Here is a 17,171-nt window from a genome sequence, read left to right on the forward strand (position 1 = left end):
GACGGTCACGTGCCGCAGAGGCGCTGCCCCCTGCGGGCGGTGGCGGGAGGGCGGGGCGTGGCCAGGCAGGCAACCGCGGAGCTCCGAGGCGCTGCGCCCGCGGTTCCGGGTCGCCCGGGACAGGGCGCGGGCCAGGCGCGTGCGCCGCTCAGGGATGAATGCGAGCCGGGGCGGGGACAGTCGCTCGCCAGCCTAGCGCGCCCCGCAGGCCAGCGCAGGAGGATAGCGGAGGGGGCGGAGCCAGGGAGCGCGCAAGCAGTGGAGGGGGAGGGGCGGGGCGGAGTTGCGGCGCGCGCGCCCGCGGGAGTCGAGGAGGGGCGGGAGCAGCCGCGGAGCGCGCGCAGGGCCGGCCGCCGTGAGCGTGGGGCGAGCGTGGGCCGCGGCGCGGCGGTGTGACTCCTTCCCGCGATCCTCCCCCCCCGGCCCCCTGCAAGGGTACTGTGCGGCGGCGGTAGGGGCACCGGAGCCCTCGAGGCCGAGCAGGCAGCGGTGCCCGGGCATGGTGGTCCGGGGCAACGCGGAAGGTGAGCGACCCCCGGGCCGGCGGCGGGGGTGGGGGAGGGGTGGGACCGGACACGCGTCGCCCGGAGGCGCCGCAGACCCGCCCGAACGCGGACAGCCTGAGGCGGGGCCGGGGAGGGCGCGCCAGCCCGGGCACCGCAGGCCGTCCTGTCGCGGCCTGGGCGGCCCGCGGCGTCCCCAAGCGCGGCAGCTGCCGGGTTATGTAACGCGTGACCTCCCCTTCCCCCTCCGCCATGGCGCGGCCGGCCGGCGGCCGCCGACCCTGCCTCCCGCAAACGGCCGCCCCACAGACGCGCCGCGTTAGAGTCTCGCACGGCGGCCCTTCCCTCGGTTCTCCCTGCGTCCCGCCGACGGACGCCACCCCCGGCCCCGCTCACACCGCGCCGCAAACTCCTTCCTGCGTCGGCGCCTGGGCCGGCCATTCATCCCCGCGCCATTCATTCATGCGCGCGTTTGGTCGTCGGCTCTTCAGGCATCGCAGGATATCTGCTGGGGCTGGACGCTTGTGTTCCCCGCCGCAGGCCATCCCCTCCCCCACCTCCGTGACCCCTATATCAGACACCCCTCCCCCGCATTGGGGCCCGAAATCGGTGTTGGACTGTCTGAAGACAATTTTTATTCACTTAGTTTTCCTTGTTCCCTGTTTCCTTAATACGCAGGGCACCTTTCCCCAACTGTCCTTAACAAGTGCCCTTTTTCACACTTCCACTCACTATTAAAATGATTAAGTCCCTGTGTGGACCGAAAGGGCTTTTCCTTATGTATTTAACTGCTCTTCCTACCTAAACACTCTGTGAGGAAATACCTTAATATACCACTCCTTGTTTAAAACAAAATACTTGCGGATGGTGGAAGTTTACTATTTCTGTTTCTCACGCCTTCTTAGGTCACGTATAGAGTAGAAATGGTATCATTTAGGTGAAAATAATGTAGACTACCACATCCCATAAAAGGACCTGTAACTAACTTCTAAGGACTTTTATGTAACAGTTCTCCATTCCGTGTGTCTGCCTGGTCTCTGTGGCCTCTCCACTTTAGTCTTGGGGAATTAGCCGTTTCTTTTTTAGGGTTGGGCACACCACAGCCTTGGTTCTTGCTGTGGAGCAGTACACCGCAGTCCATCCTGTGGGGGTACGGTCGACCTGCTTTCCAGACTTCCCATCTCTCCTTTCCCACATAGCCTTGTCTTAGCCGGTGCAAGTGCTGCTAGCAAGTGGTTCCCTCCCTGTTTCCTGTGGTGGACTCTGGGAGGTTCACCTAAAGTTCCATTTCCAGGAATTTTTTTCAGGTCTAGGAAGATCGCCATTCAATTCTTAGGCTGTTTATTTGCCACTCAGATTCTACATGTGTTGTGATTATCTTTTTATCCATATTCTCTTTTTCTCTTTCAGTCTGTACCAAACTCGTCTTTTGTCAGAATTTTACTCACATTTTATTGTAAACAATACATATCTTAAGATTTCCCCTCCCCCCCCAAAACGTAGGAATCACTCTTTTAGGGTTAATGTTTATGATACCTCAAGTGGAAAATAATTTTTCAAAATAATATTTGAATAAGTGGGACGACTCCATCTTCCCCACCCCAACTTCAAAACTCAGTTCTCCATGAGAGAGAGAAACCCTGTCCTCACCAGCAACAAACTAGTCATTAATAATAAATTGGGAAGACTACATATGATACATCTGATAGTCCTTTCTTTGGCAGTTGTTGTGGTGAAAAGATAAGAACTTTAGAGTTAGATGTAGATTTAAATTCTGGCTTATTAGCTCTGTGACTTTGGACAGTTTAAGTTACTCTTATCTGATTTTTTCCCCTCGTATAGAATTTCCTCATGTTATTTCTTACCGTAGGTAGCTGAGGATTAAATGAGTCTTTCAATGTAAGGCATCTAGTGAGTACCTGGTATACAGTGCTGCTCAATAAATACATACATACTTGCTTGGTTTGGTATACTTCTTTATTGCAATTCACCATCTAGAATGAGCCAGGAAATGCTGGAAACAAAGCATGAGAGGAGAACTGATCAGAGGAGGGGATAGGTACTTCTTGTCTCTGAATAAATGAACCAACCCTTAGCTAAAGAGTAGTAAATCTTTCTGCTTCTCAAGAATGTACAAGTGTATGTGGCATATTATCCATAATAGACTACATTAAACAGTACTTCTAATTGAAGGAAATATGTATTAACCTTTTTTTCTTTTATATATAGCACCAACTGAAGCATTAACTTGGGTATTAAAAAGGAATCTTCTAAGTTGTTAGGCATGAAGGATGAAGGGAGGAAGCATATTTTATTTATTATTTATTTCTTTATAAGTAGGTGTTTATTTTGAGAGAGAGACAGTGTGAGTGGAGGAGGGACAGAGAGAGCGAGAGCGAGAGCGAGAGAGAGAGAGAGAGAGAGAGAACCCAAAGCAGACTCCAGGCTTTGAGCTGTCAGTATAGAGTCCAACATGGGGCTCATACCCACGAACCGCAACACGAGATCATGACCTGAGCCAAAGTCGGAACCTTAACCCACTTAGCCACTCAGGTGCCCCTCGTATTTTAAACAGTCCTTTTTGGGAATGATTGGGGTTGTGTGCTCTTCCTTTAGTGTCTCATCTACTTACAAACAGTACTAAATCCACTATGAGTTCATTTCTTCCTTAGACTGTTTTAACAGTGCCCTCCCTGGTATCCCTGTTTTGTTTTTCTTCCTGACTGATCCCCGCATAAGAATCCATGGTCTTTTTAAAGACATAAATCCTATTGTCATCCTTAGGCTCAAAATCCTCTGAGAAAGCTTCCTGTTTACCCTTAGGGCATTACATGACTTGTCAGCTGCCAGGACTTGACTCTTCATCACCGTGCCCCAGTTCCCTGGTCCTTTTGTCATTTTTTGAACTAACCAAACTGTTACTATCTTACTAGTGTTAAACTTGGTGTTCTCTTAGTTGGGCCACGCCTTGCTTCTGGTGGTTATCTTGCCTTTACATCTTCTGTTTGCTCGTCAGCTGTCATTACCTCAGAGAGGCCTTCCCTGATCCCTAAAATACAAGCCAGCCCCGATCTTTCTTCCACTTTTTGATTCTTTCACTTTGCTTTTTCTTCATAGCATTTATTGTTTGGTGAAAGTCACACTGTTGACTTATTTATCAGTTTGCTCCAATGCCTCTCCCCCACTAGAGGGCAGGGACCTCGTCTTACTGTTCTCACAGCTCTGTTCCCAGTGCTCAGAAATGTGCCTGGCACATAGTAGGTGCTCAGAAGAACTTGTTAAATGAATGAATGGTATACTTAATTTAAACATGGCTCTGGAGTCAGACAGCTTGGGTCAGAATGTAGTCTCCTATCATTTACTGATTCTGTAGTCTTGGGCAAGTTAATATCCTTTGATGCCTCAGTTTGCTCATCTGTGAGATGGAGACTGTATATACCTTATAGGATTATGCTGAGTAATAATTGAGTTAATATATGTCAAGTACTTAGAACAAGGTTATTTTATAGTTTATAGGAACAGTATTTGATGTTAGCTTGGAACATTCACTCAGCATTTTGTTTTTGCATGAGACACGTGCAATCATTTAATTTTATATTTATGACTTTTGCTGGTATTTTTGGCTACCAAAGTTGTATTAATGGAACTCCTTTTTATTTATTTTTTATTTTTTAAGTTTATTTATTTGAGAGAGACAGCATGAGTAAGAGAGGGAAGAGAGAGGGAGAAAGAAGAATCCACAGGGCCTGACATGGGGCTCGAACTTATGAAACTGAGATCATGACCTTAGCTGAAACCAGGAGTTGGACGTGTAACTGACTGAGCCAACCAAAGTGCCCCTGTAAACTTATTTTTAAAATAAATACATCTTGTGAATGTCTAGAATGGATTAAAAAATAAACTGCTGAGGATGGTGACCAGTACTGGTCGTAATGTGTAAGTCAGCTTTTTCATTCTGTGATCTGTGGAAGATGCTAGGAGAGATTATCTCAGCAGCTGCCCACCAGAGTAGCTTTTACATATTTCCTTTTGAAGTTCTGCTGGAGATGGGACTGTGGTGATGAAAGGACTTGCTGGAGGCCCAAGACGGAAGATCCTGGAAGATCAAGTTGAAGGATGAGTCCTGTAGTATTTGGGAAAGAGGGGTGTTTATCATCCTTGGCATTCAATTTCTGTTATTTTTTGTTACGGATCCTCCCCTCCCCCATTGTGTTTGGCTCTTGACAAGAGCTTATAGTGACCCAACTCTACTTCTTATCTTTTTTTCCCCTTTCTGTTCATCTTTTCATAATGAGATTTTGTTTTTCCTTTAATATTTTACAGAAATGGAGAGGAAAGAATTAACAAACAGTAACTTTGTAATAATAGATGATTTGAGCTAATGCAACTTGAGTTCTTAGAAACTAAGATTCTGCCTGTAGTAACTGCACTTGCTTGATACCAGTTATTTTTACTCAGTCCACGTATCTTTATTAAGGTGCTTCTTTGTAGGAACATACTTCTTTCTTACTCTGAACTTTAACAAATAGGATCCTATTAGTGGGCCTTAAACTTAGGAAAAAAATTCAAAATACTGCTTCTCTGTGTAACATTTGTTCCAAAATTTAATAATAATTGCTAACTTATTGAACACTTACTATGTGTCAGGCTCTTTGCTGAGTGCATTGCCTCATTCGGTATTCACAACCACTCTGAGGTAGCACAGTTATAAAGAAACAGATTTAGATAATGTTCCTTGGGCCAGTCACACAGTTATGAAAGGAGCCAGGATTTCAGTCTACTACCTGAGTCCATAACTCAAGGTCATAACTACTTTTCTCTGAGGCACATAAAAATATGGTTTCTGGGGGTGCCTGGGTGGCTCAGTCAGTTGAGTGTCTGACTCTTTAATTCAGCTCAGGTCATGATTCCAGGGTCACGGGATCAAGCGCTGCATCAGGTTTTGTGCTGGGCATAGAGCCTGCTTAAGGTTCCCACCTGTGCTTACTCTCTCTCTCAAACTAAAAACAACACCAAAAAAACCTTATGGTTTCTACTTGGAAACTTGCCATCATATTTTACCATGTTATTTCTGTGTGGTGTTCCTGTAACTGCAAGTAGTTTCATTGTTTGTGGCTAAGTTTTGTTTTTTGTTTTTGATTTAACTATTATACTTAAATGCCTAAATGTTCTGTAAGTGAGAAACGTTTTAATAGGTTGATGATAGGCAAAATTATTTTTTTTCTCATCTTATTACAGAGCCACAAATAAGTCAAAGCATGTCCATCATGGAAGGTCACCTATGTAAATAGTTTGAAAAAGTTTTGCTTGATAGGTGCGAGGCATCAGATTTAAGAAAACATTGTACCTTTAAATTTGCTTAAGGCTAAAATTTCAGGTAGCAAGTAAATACTTAATAAAAATTAAAGATCTGTTTCTGCTGATTATGGAGCAAATTTTCACCATCTTTGTTTTTAATAAGAGGGTATCATTCAGTCAATTAAAATGCCTTGAAACCTAAAAAAAAAAAAAAAAAAAAAAGGTAGGGACACATTGGTAGAATGTTTTTACACCATGGTAAACTTTTAAGTATTTTTGACATACTTGCAAGACTTTAAAATTTGAAGGCACCTGGGTGACTCAGTCGGTTAAGCGTCTGCCTTCGGCTCAGGTCATGATCTCACAGTTCGTGGGTTCAGGCCCTGCATTGGGCTCTGTGCTGACAGCTAGCTCAGCCTGGAGCTTGTCTTCGGATTCTGTGTCTCCCTCTCTCTCTGTCCCTCCCCTGCTTGCACTGTCTCTCTCTCAAAAATAAAGTAAAAAAACATAAATTTTTAAAAAAGACTTTAAAATTTGAAGAATATCTAAATTATGAGTTTGTTGACTTCTCAACACTTAAGTAGAACTTAAGTAGATTCAGAATGCCGGTGCTAGAATGAACCTTGCAGCTTATATTTTCCTTATATTCTTCTGGAAGAAAATGAGACCCAAAGAGTCATTCAATTAAGAGAAGAAATAGTACTAGAGGAGTGCCTGGCTGGTTTAGTCGGTTAAGCTTCGACTCTTGGTGTCTGCTCAGATCATGATCTAATGGTTGTGAAATCGAGCCCCTTGGGATTTTCTCTCCCCTTCTCTCTCTGCCTCTCTGACACTTGTGCACACACGTGCTCTCTCTCTCAAGTAAATAAACTTTTAAAAAATGTTTAAAAAGGAAGAAATAGTACTAGAACTTATGGGTTTTGTTTTGCTGTTGTTTTTACTATAAGGCCATTTTTTAAATTATTCTGAACTGCTCTCCATTAATCACCCAGTGTGTTTAGACCAATGTATTTGAGACCAATGTATGCTTAATATCTTATGTTCAAGAGAATAGAGAATTGAACAGTATGTTCTGATAAATTTGTGATTTAATACCTTGAGGTTTTGTTTTTTTATCATTGGCTTTGAAGTAATAGAAAAAATACTTGTAGTCTATAGTGTGATAGAAAGTATGCTTTCTCAGGGCACCTGGGTGGCTTAGTCGGTTAAGCGTCTGACTCTTGGTTTTGGCTCAGGTCATGATCTCACGGTTCAGGAGTTCCAGCCCCACATTGGGCTCTGTGCTGATGGCTTAGAGCCTGGAGCCTGCTTCAGATTCTATCTCCTTCCCTCCCTCCCTCTCTCTCTCTCTCTCTCTGTCCCCCCCCTTCCCTGCTTGCACTTTCTCTCAAAAATAAACATTAAAAAAAATTTTTTTTAATTAAAAAAAAGAGAAGTATGGTTTCTCATGCCAGTAGGTAGGTGCCTATACATGTAGGATAGCTTGAGTAATACTTTAAAGACCATTCTGGTCTCGTGGCTTTATGCTTGAATGAAAGGTTAGAGGTAGGCAATAAAATTGATTGTGATGTGAATAATTTTTACTTGAATCCAGTGTCTGAGTAACCAAAATGTTGCTTATTGGCTTCAGTGATTCCTGATCATAACCAAGGCTAAAATGAGCTTTTGGAGATTTAGTCAGAAAATAATAGCTTGAATCTTGCATTTTCTAAACTCCCATCATTTCTACACTAGAGATTACTAAAAACGGACTTAATACATTTTTATCATTTAGGCATTAGTCTTAATTATGTGTTTGAAATTATGATTCTCTTTTAAATGCTTTTCATCAGAGTTCTGAATTTTTTTTATAATAAGTTCTATTTAAGTATTTAAAAAAATTAAATTGGACAATCCTGAATTTAAAAAAAATTTTTTTAACGGTTTCTTCTTAAGTAGGCCTTACAAACAGCATGAAGCTCAATGTGGGGCTTGAACTCCCAACCCTGAGAGCAAGACCCAAGCTGAGATCAAGAGTCAGGATACTCAACTGACTGAACCAGTCAGGCTCCCCTAACAGTTTGTTCTTTAGTATGTTTAAGAGCATAACCAAAAATGTCCTTTATTTTTTGTAATGCTTTATGCCTTAAAAAGTGCTTTCACTTGGCTTTTTCTCATTCAGTTCCTAAAAGGGAGAAGTGAGATGGTATGTCCTGTTGTATAGCTGTGTGATTCTGGCACTAGCCACCAGAGTTAGGGTAGACATCACAGGTTAAGGGCATTGTCCATTGGATTTTCCTCACTTCAGATACCATTTGCAAGCTCCAGGGCTTCCAGGCCACTTGTATTTGTGACCAACTGGCTACAAATTTGGGAGTTCCTACTACCCCTTCAAATTTGATAATTTGCTGGAATGACTCAGAACTTAGGAAAGTGCTGTACTTAAAATTACAGTTTTATTATTAAGGATACAAATCAAGGCAAGACAAATGAAGACACAACCTAGAGAGAGGTCTACAAGGGTCCCAGATATGAAGCTTCATTTCTTCAGGACATGTTATCCTCTTGCCACATTGACATGTGATTACCAACCAGGGAGACTCAACCAAGCCTCCATGTCCAGAGTTTTTATTGGAGTTTTATTACATAGGCATGATTGATTGAATTGGCCATACGGTGAATCAGTCTCCAGCCCCCTCCTCTTCCAGGATGTTAGGCTGATATCATATGCCTCAAAACCCCAATCCTTTAATCACTTGACTGGCCTTTCAAGTATGGCCAACCCTATTCCTGAAACTAGAGGCCCACTGGGAGTTATATGTTCATAATAAAAGATGTCCTAGGGGCCCAACAAGGAAAACAAAGACACTTCTCTCTATCAGTTGCGAAATTCCAAGGATTTAGAGTCTCCGTCCTATGAATCAGGGACAAAGGCAGCCAGAATTTGTATTATACAATAATAGCTGAAGAAGTGAGAACAGACGTTTGTCTAATTTGTGACCATTGAAACTAGAACATATCTCTGTAGTAGTAGCCAGTAGCCCAGTGATCTCCATTACTAAAAAATTGTAACAGGTTACATTTGAATATATTTACATATGTAGAAAGATTGCTTTCTTTTAAAAAAATTTTTTTTAATGTTTGTTTATTTTTGAGAGAGAGAGAGCGCCAGAGTGTGAGCTGGGGAGGGGCAGAGAGACAGGGAGACCCCAGAATCCGAAGCAGGATGTCGGCTCCAGGGTTCAAACTCACCAACCACGAGATCACGACCACGAGATCATGACCTGAGTTTGATGCTTAACTGACTGAACCACCCAGGATCCCTGAAAGATTGCTGTCTATTGAAAATTAAAACATTCTTTTATCAATATAATTGTATTTAAAACCTGGCTCAATGTTCTTTTGAGTCTCATACTAACCTAAATTGTAGGTAAGTTTATAAACTACATGCTTTTTGGTATTTATAAGCTCAGCAATTTTGGCTGTGAAAATAATTATTTTTGGTATTTTTGAATTTGTAATTTTAGACTTAGGTTGTTATTAGTGTTAAGTCAGAGAAAATCTAAACCTATGAGGTGAGATTTTTGTTAGGTGGAGGTGTTGATAACGTATCCATTGGTTGTTAGTGTCATAAAGTGTTTTAGTAACTTAATTGCCATTTTGAATTTTAGCTCTTGAGTAGAAGTTACTAGCTGTTCAGGTACAGTGTTGAAGATTGGTAATATTCTTTTGCATATTGTTTATGCCCAGTAGAAAATCTTATTTCTGATTGTCATTTAAAGATTATATTACATACTTGGACACCTGGGTGGCTCAGTAGCTTAAGTGTCCAACTCAATTTAGGCTCAGGTCATGATCTCATGGTTTTGTGAGATCAAGCCCCACGTCAGGCTCTGGGCAGACAGTGTAAAGCCTGCTTGGGATTCTCCCTCTCCCTGTCTCTCTTTCTCTCTCTCTCTCTCTCTCTGCCCCTCCCCTGTGTGTGTACATTCTCTCAAAACAAATAAACTTAAGGGGAAAAAAGGTTACATTCTCTTGGAACTTACTGAATGTTCAGAAATAGTCTATTAAAGTAGGGAGTGTTATAAATAAACTGTTTAATTGAGTAAGAATTCTAGTGTTTTCTGAGGAATGCAGCATCTACTATTTGAAATGTCGTATTATCTTAAAAATTAGTGGGTTTTGTTGTTGTTTTTTATATATGATTGGGAATTCTTGGCATGAAGCAAAGGAAAAGAGGCCAGAAAGTACAGAGGGGGTGATTTCTTAAAACATTCTACTCCCTTTATTTTATTTTCACTCACAGTTACATTTAATAGAAGGATTTGTGGGAAAAGAGATTTGTAACAGATGAAACTAGCAGATCTGGAAAAGAGTGAGTTTGACCACAATTTTGAATTACACTTATTCAGAGGAATTTGTTTTTAGTTGTATGTCATTATTGTATGCTGGCATATCTTCTGAGTTTGGAGATCTAATACATTTAGGGATAGAAGACACAAGATGAGGACTTTTGCAAAGCCAGGTTTATAGATCTTGGTGTAGATTAGGCTCAGGAGGGAGAACCTCTCCCTGTCTGTGTGCAGTCATCCCTATCCTCCAGCATTTACATACACAAATTTGCTCTTTCTTTCCTAACTTTTACAAAGTAAGGTTCAAACTTGTTAGTATGATATTTAAAGCCTTCTGTTATATTTCTTCAACTACCTTATAAGTTATCACTACCTCTATCCATATGTCAATCCAGAATGTTGACGTAAACATCTTTTTTCTTTTGTGTTTTTGCTCATGAATTTCCTTCTTCCTGAAATACCCTCTCACCCTCTTCTGCCCATTAAAATCCTACTCACTGTTCTCAGTGCATATCTACCTCTTCAGTGAAGCCTTCTTGGATGTATTCTCCATCATGAGATTTATTGCTGTTTTCTCTGTGCATTTATTCCTTCTTGACATTCCCTCTAATGTGCGCTCCTGTATTGTAGTTTTACACAAGTCTTTTTTCTCTAATAGATAATGTTGGATTGCGGTTTATACTTTATTTATTTACCTTGAAAACTGTAAGCTATAGTAAATGTTCAATGAATGTAGAGTAAACTGTTAGATTAGACCTGGAATTTGGGGAGAGGAGGAGTGCAAGGAACAGGACAGGAGAGATCTTGTTACCTGTAATCTAAAAACCTTGATCTGGTGAGTTTACTGATTTAGTCCTCGGACTGTGATACTCTTTCTATTTAGTGTACATTATACCAACTTTCTACTTGGTATACTGTCTCATTTGAACTTGTCCTCTAGTTGTCTCTCTTTGCAATTACCGCTCTAGATACACTGCAGGCAGAATCAGTGTTTCTCCTCTTGTGTGCCTCAGACCAGCCACATCAGCATTACCTGGGAACTTTTTAGAAATGGAGATTCCTGGCCCCACTTCAGACCTACTGAATGAGAAACTTTGGAGTGGGGGCCCAGCAGTTTGTGTTAACTGGGCCTTCAAAATATTCTGCTCCATGCTGAAGTATGAGAAATACTGAAGATGTAGTCCCTATTTCTTTGATATTATCTCCTCCATATCTGGAGAGGTTATGTTCTGTCCCTGTTACTGAGCTTCTACTCTGGCCTTTGATTTACTGCAACCTTGAACTTTTCTGTGGATAATTACTTGGCTTCCCTGTGAGAATATACCACTTCTCCTTAGAGAAGAAGGAAGATCACTGGCTTTTTATTCCTTCTTCTAGACTTTTTAAAAATTCTGTCATCTCCAGCAGTGCTGGTAGGTCAGTCGGTTGAGTGTCCGACTTCAGCTCAGGTTATGACCTTGTGGTCAGTGAGTTCGGGCCCTGTGTCAGGCTCTGTGCTGACAGCCCGGAGCCTGGAGCCTGCTTCGGATTCTGTGTCTCCGTCTCTGCTCCTCCCCTGCTCGTGCTGTCTTTCTCTGTCTCAGAAGTGAATAAATGTTAAAAAAAAAAAAAAAAAAAAAAAAATTTTTTTTTAAGTCATGTTATCTCCAGAACTTCCTTTTGTTTTACTTTGTAGCTTGAGGCTGACTTTTGGGCATGCTGACCTTGAAATGCATGTGAGACATCCTAGTGGAGTTGTTTAATAAGCAATTGGGCCACATGATTTGGAGTTCAGAAAGTCAGAAAAATTGAGGGAAGGTGTTTACAAACCAGTTAATTTTGCTGCACTCTGGAAAGTCAGAGAAGGCAGTTCTTTGTGCTTTATTAAAATATCAGTCTTCATTTCTTTCCTTTCTGTGGAAATCTGTAATTACAGGGAGGAAAATTATTAGTAATTCTTCTAGAACACCTCCTTCAACTTGTGTTCAGATGACTGATTTTGTTAAATCATTCATCTTTTTGTATTTTTGTTGTTATAACAAAGAGGATAAGAGAAAATTCTTTGTTATATTGAATTCTGTGGGATAGAAACTTTCCTTTTAATAAGATCAGTCTCAGAGTGGGATGTTACAAATATTTGTTATGCATTTTCAGTTTTAATATATCCAAATATTTTTCTTATATATCTTGTTTTTCTCTTTTTATCTCTGTCCTCTATTAAAATATTGACTCTCAATCATAGTATGAAAATGTTAAAATGTATTTACATTAGGGTACAGGCTTAGCTGCTGTAACAGAAACTTACAAACACAATGATACAAACACAACACTAATGAAGTTTTTCTCTTTCCTGTAATAGTAGGTGGGCAGTCTGTAGTGGGTGAGGGACTGCCTTTTTTTTTTTTTTTTTTAAAGGTTATTCATGGTCCCAGGTTCCTTCTGTTTGCTTAGCAATCCCCTTAAGTATTGTTCTCATTTCACATTGAAGCCAGATTACTTCATAGGGGCACACCAGAAAAAGAGTAAATACTTTCCTTTGAGAAGATGGCACATATTTTTTTATATATATTATTCTGCTTGTATCTCACTGGCCAGAACTTAGTCACATGGCCACTCCTGATTTTAAAGGAGCCTAGGAAATGTAGTCTCAATTGGTAACTCTGCTTCCCACTTAGGGGAATGGGAGAAGTGTTCTATTACTAAAAGAAAGGAAGAAAGAATGACTACTGAACATCATTCTGACACTCCAAACTTTAGGAGTTTCAAGACCACTCTCCTTTCTGTTACCAACCGCAATTTTGCGGAGCCCCAACATCACCCTCAGGTTCAATAATTCACTAGAACTCTTGAAAGCTGTTGTACTCATGGTTATGATTTACTCAGTAAAAGATGTAGATCAAAACTAGCTGAGGGAGAAGGCACTTGGGGCACACAGGTGGAACTTCCAGTTGCCCTCTCTCACTGAAGCCTTAGGACAGCACTAACTTCTGGCAACAATGAGTGGCAGTACACACAAAATACTGCCAACCAAGGAAGTTTACCCAAGCCTTAATGTCCAGAGTTTTTATTGGAGTTTGGTCATACAGATATGGTTGGTTACCCATGTGGCTGATCTTTAGTCTCCTGTCTCTGAAAGTTAATAATGCATGACCCAAAGTATCCGTCATAAATCACTTTGTTAGACTATTTGAAGTGGCTCATGGTTGGCTACTAAACAAAGACATTGATCATACAGGACATTCCAGTGGCTTAGAGATTACCTCCCAGGAACCAAGGTTAAAGGCTAGACCTCTTTTTGAGTAAGGTTAATTCTTTACTAGATAGCCACTTCTGCGGATAGGCACATCTTGTTTCTGGATATATAGACAGTTGCATAATATAAATGCTTTCATTTTGAAAGCTTTTTTTCTTAAATGAATAGACGTTTAAAATCATGTACCTTTTAAAAACTACAAGAGACTACGTTAGGTTCAACTATCCACAAATGAACTAGCATCTGACTGCTTGTGACCTAGATCAGAGAACCAATTAACAAAGTTGATACTGTATCTGAATCTCTACTTATGAATATGGGCTACTTACATTTGTAGTCTAGATGGAATCTGTTTGTTGTAGGACCTATTTTCCTCCTTTGTCCTTTACATATGTACCATACATGTCTGGGAGCTATTGTATCTGACCCAGACAGGTACTGGATTCGAAGCATCTATTTTGTTGAATTGTATTTGTCTGGTTCAGTTCATTATGAGTGTTTTTTTTTCCAGTATGAGTGTTCTCTTCAGAAGCTTATTGTATTGGTAGTATTGTTCATTTTCCCCTTGAAGGTTGGATGACAGTTTTGTACAAGTGTGATTTCCATCACAAACCAGCAATGCAGCCTTTAGTCTTTCTACACTAGGAGGCAACTGTGCACAGAATAATTAGTATTTGGCCTACCTACTCCAGATTGTTGTGAAGATAAATAGTAAATGTAAAGGTCCCTTTGGAAAAAATATAAATACTATGGAATTGTAAAATATTACTAGTGGTATGTTTAAATTTAAAGAATTTAAAGTTAAATGTTAAACATTTTAATAAAGGAAGGAAATAGAAGATACCAGTTGAGTGAATTTTTAAAAAGATGAGAATATAATTTTCTCTTCCCTTTATTTTCTCAGTTTTCTGCAGTAAACATGTAGTTCTTTTATCATGAGAGCACAGAAAACTTTTTGAAATGGGACACCTAGCAAGACCAAATACTGGCAATGTAACAAAGCAGTGTATAAACACAAATCATGACTTGAATGAGTAATAGCAAATTTCTCAAGAAAAGGTGGAAAGATCAGACTCACTTCTGGAAAAAGTTTATGTACCCAAGTCTATAATTTGTTGTTTAGACAGTGCCTTTGTATGTTGTAGCCACTTTTATTTGATGGATTAAAGTTCTTTGATTTCTGTATTTTTTTGGTGTTTATCAAATGGTATCTCCTGGGGCACCTGGTTGGCTCATTCATTTAAGTGTCTAACTTTTGATTTTAGCTCAGGTCATGATACTATGGTTCGTGAGATTGAGCCCCACATTGGGCTCTGTGCTGACAGCTTGGGGCCTGCTTGGGATCTCTCTCCCCCTTTCTCCCTGCCCCTCCCCCACTCGTGCTTGTGTATGCTTTCAAAAATAAACATTTTTATTTTTAGAAAATTTTTTAATGTTTATTCTTGAGGGAGAGAGGGAGTGTGAGTGGGGGAGGGGCAGAGAGAGAGGAAGACACAGAATCTGAAGCAGGCTCCAGGCTCTGAGCTGTCAGTGCAGAGCCCAATGCAGGGCCTGAACCCACGAGCTGTGAGATCATGACCTGAGCTGAAGTCAGACATTTAACCAACTGAGCCGCCCAGGCGCCCCAACAAACATTTTTTAAAAAGAAAAAAATACTTTAAAAAAAGATCGTATCTCTTATAGAACAGGAATTGTTTTATTGTAGCAGAAAACAATTGGTAATAGGAAAATGTCTGTATAATGAAGGTGAGGGAGCCAGGTTAAAAAGTTTTTTAAAAGGGTCCTGTTAGGTTAGGAATAATACCTGGTTGAACTATCTTTACATTTTATTTTTATATATTTTCAAAGAGATAATTTATACACACAGTGTTCTTAGGACATTAAACTGTCAGTTTGGTTTTGAATCCCTACAAGTGAGTATATGGTAAAGACTAGAGCCATTAGTTGTGCTTCTTGGAAATTATCACAAGGGTACAATGTCTGTCACCCAGGTGTCTGATTTTTGTTTTTAATAGCTTGATGAGTTTTTTCGAAGTCAAAAACATGGCTAGTGTGTTGGACAGGTCGAGAAGATTCTACTTCCTTGGTTTATGAAATTCAAGAATCTCTTTTGCCCTTGTAACTTGAGCAGGCTGAGAGCTGTAGACAGTGATGGTCTCTGGTTGAGTCAAACCAAAACCTCAAAACAGCTGTATTTTTCTGTTTAAGTATTATGTAAATAGCTGTTTATCTGGTATTAAAGCTTTTACCATTTAAAGACAAATAAGAGCACACTGAAGCAGGCATTGTCAAGTTGTGTTAGTGACTGCATGCTAGCACTTCATTTACTTAGTTACTCATTGTCCTTAGTTAAGGACAGTACTTGGTCCTAGTAAATTAGTTCTACAAATGCCTTCCCAGTGCCCTCTCTGAGGAAAAAGTTCCAGATACTGCTATATAGATTTCTTGGAGAAGTAGCCTCTCTCCCAGTGTTGTACTGCCCTCTTCCCTGTTAGCTTGCCGGTCTCTGTAATCCCAGCTGCCTATGGAATGTTTCCAATGTCAGAAGTCCTTTTTTTTTTCTTTGCTTATTCTTAGAAATTTCATTTAAAAAGTTTTGATTGTGGGAAAATCATGTGTAAAATTTACCATTTTAACCATTTTTATGTGGACAGTTCAGTAGCACTTAGCACGTTCATGTTGTGTAATCATCACCACTATCCAGAATGCTTTTTGGTTTATAGCTGAAACTCTGTACCATTAAACTGTAGCTCTCTATTCCCATTCCCCCTAAGCCCCTGGCAACTCCCGTTTTACTTTCTTTCTTTATGATTTTGACTATAGATACCTCATAAAAATGGAATCATACAGTGTTTCTCTTTTTATTACTGGCTTATGTCACTTAGCATAGTGTCCTCAAGGTTCATCCATGTTGCAGTGTTTGTAAGAATTCTCTTCCTTTTTAAGTCTGAATTATATTCCACTGTGTGTATATACAACGTTTTGTTTATTCGTTCATCTATCAGTGGACATTTGGGTTGCTTTCACCTTTTGGCTGTGGTGAATAATGCTGCTATGAACATGGGTGTATAAATAACTCTTTGGGGCTGTGCTTTCAATTCTTTTGGGTATATACCCAGAAATGGAAATGCTGGATCCTAGAGTAATCCTATTTTTAATTTTTTGAGGAACCCACCATATTGTTTTCCATAATAGCTACACCATTGTATATTCTTACCAACAAACCAGCAATGTACGAGTGTTTCAATTTCTCCACATTCTCACCAACACTTACTTTCTGGTTTAAAAAAAAAATTTTTTTTAATGTTTGTTTATTTTTGAGAGAGAGAGAGAGACAGAGTGTGGGCAGGGGAGGGGCAGAGAGAGAGGGAGACACACAAACCGAAGCAGGCTCCTGGCTCTGTGCTATAAGCACAGAGCCCGACGTGGGGCTCAAACCCACGAAATGTGAGATCATGACCTGAGCCGAAACCTGGCGCTTAACCGACTGAGCCACCCAGGTGCCCCTTCTGTTTTTTTTTTTTTTAATGTTTGTTTATTTTTGACAGAGAGAGAGAGAGAGAGAGACAGAGCATGAGCGGGGGAGGGGCAGAGAGAGAGGGAGACACAGAATCCGAAACAGGCTCCAGGCTCTGAGCTGTCAGCACAGAGCCCGACGCGGGGCTCGAACTCACAGACCGCGAGGTCATGACCTGAGCCGAAGTCAGACACTCAACCGACTGAGCCACCCAGGCGCCCCAGCTTCTGTTTTTTAATAGTAGCCTTCCTAATAGATATGAGATAGTATCACATTGTGGTTTCGATTTG

At 40.8% G+C, this 17,171-nt stretch overlaps 1 protein-coding gene across 6 annotated transcripts in view; it reads left to right on the plus strand.

Annotated features, from left to right (window-relative positions):
- Nucleotides 1-381: 381 nt before the first annotated feature.
- The window catches only part of REV1 (REV1 DNA directed polymerase), a 90,959-nt gene continuing 74,169 nt past the window's right edge, over nucleotides 382-17,171 (plus strand). For 3 of the 6 annotated variants that reach the window (XR_008289266.1, XM_027072651.2, XM_027072652.2), the window contains exon 1: nucleotides 382-524. The gene's annotated coding sequence lies outside the window, so the exon portion shown is untranslated. The remainder of the gene's footprint in view (nucleotides 525-17,171) is intronic. The other 3 variants (XM_053200467.1, XM_053200468.1, XM_053200469.1) reach the window with 1 other exon arrangement.

Source organism: Acinonyx jubatus, chromosome A3 (genome assembly GCF_027475565.1).
Source record: "Acinonyx jubatus isolate Ajub_Pintada_27869175 chromosome A3, VMU_Ajub_asm_v1.0, whole genome shotgun sequence".
Classification (NCBI taxonomy): domain Eukaryota; kingdom Metazoa; phylum Chordata; class Mammalia; order Carnivora; family Felidae; genus Acinonyx; species Acinonyx jubatus.